Source organism: Anser anser (genome assembly GCF_964211835.1).
Source record: "Anser anser genome assembly, chromosome: 1".
Classification (NCBI taxonomy): Eukaryota; Metazoa; Chordata; class Aves; order Anseriformes; family Anatidae; genus Anser; species Anser anser.
This window is the reverse complement of record NC_139720.1, coordinates 138,141,687-138,148,014: the sequence shown is the minus strand read 5'-3', so window position 1 is coordinate 138,148,014 and position 6,328 is coordinate 138,141,687.

Genomic DNA, 6,328 nt, shown 5'->3' with positions numbered 1-6,328 from the left:
ACAACAGCTGAGTTCACTATTACTGCCATTGTAAACGATCTGTTTTTCCTCATGCCAGCATTACTGGCATGACTGTCTCTCCAGGCTCAATACTAAACATCTCCCATGCCTACAAAGCAATTCTGTTCCTTACTGTTTTTTCAAAAGCTTTCCCTAAGACTACTAAAAAAACTTATTCTGGAATTGGTTTCGTCTTTGTTTCTGTGATTCTGCCAGAAAAAGAATCAAACAAACAAACAAAACAAGCAGAGCCCTGGCTGGAGGGAAGCATGCCTTGAGCCATCCCATAGCATGAACTGAGGTCCACCAGGCAGGCACCAAGTGAGTTCCTGCAGCAGAGTAGATCCTCAAAGTCAGGAGGAAGCAAGTGGGGGTAGAGGTCTCAGAGACCCTAGTCTGTGTGGTATGAGAGGACACCTCTGGAATGGTAAGTTGTGTGCCAGGGGCAAAGGTAGCAGATGTCAAAATCTGTTTAAAGATGTTACTTGGGACTGAAAGGGATGAGCTGTGGTCTGTATCATGGTATCCAAGACACAGCAAGAAGAGAAAGGATGTTCTGGAACCTAAATCCAGGCTGCTGGCAGGACACTTCCATAGAAGTCTCTGAATTACTGCCAGTCTCCTAGCTAATATGTGAGAGACAGACAGAGCTCTGGATCTGAGACCCTATCCTGCCCTGAACAAGCTGAAGTTGACTCTCATGACATCCAATGTATATATTACACTATTTGCCTTTCTGCTTTCTCTCAGGATTTTGAAGTCCATCACATCATAGTCCTTGCATTCAAGACTGCCCTTGACTCACATCCTTGACCAGTTTTTGTTTAATGAGTTGCAGATCCAGTTGAGGAGCTCCTGTAGTTCGCTTGTCCAGCATATGTATCTAAATATTGTTTCTGGTGACTTCTATAATTCTCCTGTTTTGCATGTATCCTGACACATTGCCCTTCCAGCAGGTCTCAGGATGGTTAAAAACATCTCAGGCAGCTGAAATCCCATCCTGGCAGATAAAGTTCACTCAGGGTGACAAAATTCCACTAGTCCACATGACCTTCAAGAAGTCCCCTTTGAAACCAATTTTTTCTGATTCTGTGTTTCCAAACAAGCTTTTATTAACATTTTCTTTCAAATACCTTTAAAAACAGTAACAGAGAAGGAGCCTACTCTTTAAATTATTGCTTCCTAACAATAAGAGCTTCTGCATCAAAAGTGTCCAACTAAAGGCAGAGTTTATTTTAATTTAAGGGAAATGAAACAGATAAAGTCTACTGGATCCTCTCACTCCTGTTTCGCTCGCATTCAATCATGGCCATTGGTGAACTCCTTGCATCCACACTGCTTTCACTAGGAAAGCTGATGAGGCTACAAAGCCACTCAACAACCTGGAATTCACTTCTAGCATCCTGATGAGAACACGAGAGATCCTATCCATGACAGAGTGGAGGAGGGAGTCGGTGTGGGGTTAAGGTATCCCTTTCCCATCCCTGAGCAAAGGCCCCATATAGTGACAACTACAAAAGGATGGTCAGGCTGTGTAACCTTCTATTCAAGTGATTTGAATGTTCACACAGATAGAAGTCCTGCATTCTGGTCTCCTGTTGCTGTTCCTCTGTTCTGTGGAAAACATCATCTCCTGAAAAATAGAGAATCTTTGGTGCAAGGACCAAGAAGAACGTCTTTGTAATGTTGCAGTCTATACAAAAGTCATAATACATCTGTAATACAAAATGTCTAGGCAGTTCATGTGAGTACCCTTATTGCTGTTGGATCAATGAATTATTCTTCAAGCTTTAGGGACTTTTAGGAAAGGTTGTTTTTAATTCTGTTTCTGCAGTGACTTTACTCCTTGTAGAGCTCAAAGGTGGGAACCAATCTCAGTATCTCTGCCCGGTTTTCCTCTGGAAATAGCCTATTCATCTTCCTCTCCTGGGTTATAGTGAGACAGCTCAGCGCTGGTTTCCTAGACTCCAGAAGATAACAGGCTTTGATAACATCATCAACTGCACTGGCCTTGCTTGGAGATTATTTTTATTTTTTTTTTACATTTTTTAAAGCCTCAGGTGAGGATTTGCCCTAAATATAGTTAAACAAAGAAATCCCCTGGGTAGAAGAGTTCCTTTGTGGTGGTTACAACACTGTCCTTGTGGGCTGTTTGGATTGTTCTGCTGTAGTGTTTTCTAATTAAAAAAAAAAAAAAAAAGTATCCAAACCCTAAAACCTCAAAACCCAGACTTCCTCAATGTGTTATGCAGATCCACAATCTGAGAGAGTGCCAGAGAGCATGCCACTCCTCTGCTGTTTGCTACAGGCTTGGAAGCTCTTCAGAGTGGGAGCAGGAAGATCTGTCTGGGATGCACAAGTAACCATGTGGAGTTACAGCCCCCTCACACCGAGAGTTGACATTAAACGCCATCTCTAAAGTGGTGCAGGATCAACAAATGCAATTTTGATTGAATTGATCCTTCCTCCTCTCCAGCCCAATCTCTGGGCTCAACTCAACTCCCTCCCTTCTTTGCTCCTGCAGTGTGAGGTGCCTGGAGGTGAGCAGAGCTCCTATTTTGGAGGTGTCTGCTGCAGGAATGGGTGGGAGACAGCTTAGCACTCTGGGAGCTATATTGTTGGAGGAGGGAGAAAAAGGGAAGTAAAAGGCTGGGAGAAAGGAGAGTGAAAGGCACAGAAACTCTGTCTTCCTTCAATTTCCTGAACCCCATTTGATTCTCCCAGGAATTTCCTATGGCTTTAATTTTATTAGCCCAGGCACTTTGCCCCCTTCCTTCTCTATAAAATGTAATCACCATAAAAATCTGTTACCACCATAAAAATGAGTGACTTTCTTCCAAAGGTGAGGACACAATAAAGCGTGTTTTTGCTTGTTTGTTTGTTTTTAATTCTTTGTAGTCGGAAGTCCTTTCTTCTACCTCTACAGCTCAGTAAGTATTCAAAAGATATCTGCATCGGCAAGCACGGAATTTCTTTTATCTGGAAGTGCAGTGAATCTTCGGATGATATACTACCTTTTCCTCTGAATGTCCATGCTGGGTTCAAACCTGAAATCTGAACTTTCAGTTGCTTTGTCTATTGACATCTTCAATGCGATTGAAAAAGTGATTCTCAACAGAAAGAGCTTCTTCTGTAACTAAATCTGTGCTTTTTTTTTTAACAAAAAAAAAAAAAATCCACCTATTCCCATTTGCTCATCATTCCTGTTTGCTTCACAGTGTTTGTTTGTTTCATAACTATGCTTCAGAAAAACTTTGCCACATTTTTATTCTCTCCTGAAATACAGAGAAAGTGCACTCCCAAGGGACTCATGAATGCATCCTCATAACACCACCATTCCCACCAAACCTTTCCATTTGAAACCATGAAAGACCAAGCCAGTCTTTCTTGATTCCCTTGTGATTACTGTTTCTAGGGATGACTGGAGGTTTTTTGTTTGTTTGTTTTTTGGTTTTTTTTTTGAGTTCTGAATGCTCAAGGTGAGTTGTTCATCTTCTAAATCAATACTGAGTTACTGATGGACATGATTAAACGCATGAACTCAGTGACAAGGTGTCACTTAATACATTGCTTTCCACTTCAGCCTTGTTCTACACTTCTAATACATCATGTGAGCATAAGTGGAGGTGGTGTGATTTTCATTTCTGTAGAAAAGACTTTTGCAGTCAAAAAGCTGATAAGGAGATTTACTGTGCCACACTAGTTCTCTTTTTGAATTGCAGAGAAGAAAGCAGGTCAGAAATCCATTTGGGGGTGATGGTTGGTCTTAGTGACAATTCAGTATCATTTATGTTTACAAGCAGTATAAGAGCATGAACCTGGAAAACAATGGCACACTTACGGCTCATCAGTCATCAGTCTCACACTGCAGTGGGAATTTAGACAGTGGAAATACTCATGAGCCCACTGCGTTATATCTTTAGCTTTTTCCTTTGGAAATAACTGTATCATAGCTATATATGACTAGCTGATATACAAACTAATACTGATATGGTTATATCTTTCCATATGTCAATAAAGCAGTAGCAGGACAGGAATGAACTGGGGATTTTGACAGAGAATGGTGACTCCTGGAGCAGCCTGGTAGGGTGCTGGGCAGCAGCCTTTTTTTTTTTCCAAATATAATAGGCAAGAAACAGGACTGGTAAAGGAGCACATAGACAGACTCCTGTAAGATTTTAACCACAGTAGAATGCATCTGCCTGTTCTTAAAAAGAAAATGTTGTCATACTGTCCTGGTTTGGGCTGGGATAGAGTTACTTTTCTTTGTAGAGGCTCACTGATGCTGTGTGTTGGATTTTTTATTAAAGTAGTGGTGATAGCATACCGATGTTTCAGTTGTTGCTGAGCAGTGCTTATGCTGCCCTGTCAGCAAAGAGGCTGGGAGTGCTCAAGAAGCTGTGAGGGGACAGAACCAGGACAACTGACTTCAACTGATGAAAGGGATATCCCATCCCATATGATATTGTGCTCAACAATACAAGCTGAGGGACAAAAAAGGAGGAAGTGGTGATGTTTGGAGTAATAGCATTTGTCTTCTCAAGTAACCGTTGCACGTGATATGCCCTGCTTTCCTGGAAATGGCTGAACATCTACCTGCAGTGAGAGGTAGTGAATGAATCCCTTGTTTTGTTTTGCTTGTGTAAGCAGCTTTTGCTTTAACTAGTGAATTGTCTTTATCTCAACCCATGAATTCTCACAATTTTTTACCTTTCCAATTCTCTCCCTCATTGCACCTGGAGAGAGTGAGCGAACTGTGTGGTGCTGAGCTACCTACCAGGGTTAAACCACAATACATATCTTACTGTTTGAAAAAAAAATATTTTCTAATGATGTTTCAATTTCAATAAGCGGTGAAATTAGATTACTTTATGTGGACCGCAAAGCTCCTTATTAAGTAAAGTACATTGCCTTGTGTGAAGAAAATCATTTCAGGGTATAAGAGAATTTTTACTTTTTTTAGACTCTTTATAATTACCCTCTCCTCTAGAAAATAGCTAGCTGTGACCTGAGAAAGGAACGGATGTTAACTTGCTTTTTTTTTTTTTTTTTTTTTGTCTGTTTTGCTGGGCTTCTGTTTTGGGGGGTTGTTTGTTTGTTTTCCTGACACTGGGACAAGTGGATTCAGAACAAACTCAAGGCATAACTTCTGGTTCAGTTGTAGCTTATGAAAAGACTTGAGATCCAAGATTTGAAGTTCTCTTTTTCCACAAGCTTAAGTAATTTTTAGAGTTTGCACTGTCATGTCACTGAGAATCACCCTTAAACACACCAACCCTGTCCTCCCCCACCTGCCAAGGCCCAGGCCCCCACATCACCCTGGGGTCGCCAGCCCCTGCTCCAGCAAGGCTGCAGCAGGGCCAGGCTCCAGCTCACCATGGCCAGGCCCGACCATGAACCCTGCCCAACAGGGTCCAACCACAGGCTCATGTCCTGCCTGTCCCCAGGGAAATGCCCAGGTCTGCAGCTGAGGCTGTGCTTGTGCCCCCAGCTGCCTGCTCCTGGCAGGGTGGTGCGATGGGACCTGGCTGCCATGGCCCACCCACCCTCAGCAACCATGGGTAGCCCCAATGACTCCTTGGGTGAGAGGCTTTGTATTGAGAGATTCTTTGTACTACTAAGCGTTATTTAGAGCTGTGGTGGTTTTACTCAGGCAGGCAGCAGAGCTCCACCACAACCACCCTCTCACTCCTCATCCTCAAAGGGAAAGAGAGAGACAATACAATGAAAAGGGCTCAAGGACTGAGATAAAGACAGGGAGATCACTCAACAATTATCTTCACAGGCAAAACAGACTCAGCATAGGGAGAACAGAGAAATTTATTGCCCATTAGTAACAACCTAGAGAAGTGAGGAACAAAGAAAACAAACAGAAACACTGCTTCCCTTCATCCGCCCTCTTCTACTTCCTCCTCCTGAGTGGTGCAGGGGAACAGGGAATGGGGGCTGCGGTAAGTCAATAACTGCATTGGCATCTCTGCTGCTCCTTCTTGGTCACTCCCTGCCCCTGCTCCCCGTGGGGTCCCTCCCACGGGATGCCGTCCTTCCCGAACTGAGCCTGCGGGGGCTGCCCACAGGCAGCAGCTCTTCAAGAACTGCTCCCACATGGCTCCGTACCACGGGGTCCATCCATCCCCCAGGAGCAAACTGCTCCAGCACGGGTCCCCCACGGGCGGCAGCTCCCCCCAGACCCCCTGCTCCTGCATGGGCTCCTCTCCACGGGCTGCAGCTCCGGCCCGGGGCCTGCTCCTGCGGGGGCTCTCCATGGGCCGCAGCCTCCTCCAGGCCACATCCACCTGCTCCACCGGGGGCTCCTCCACGGGCTGCA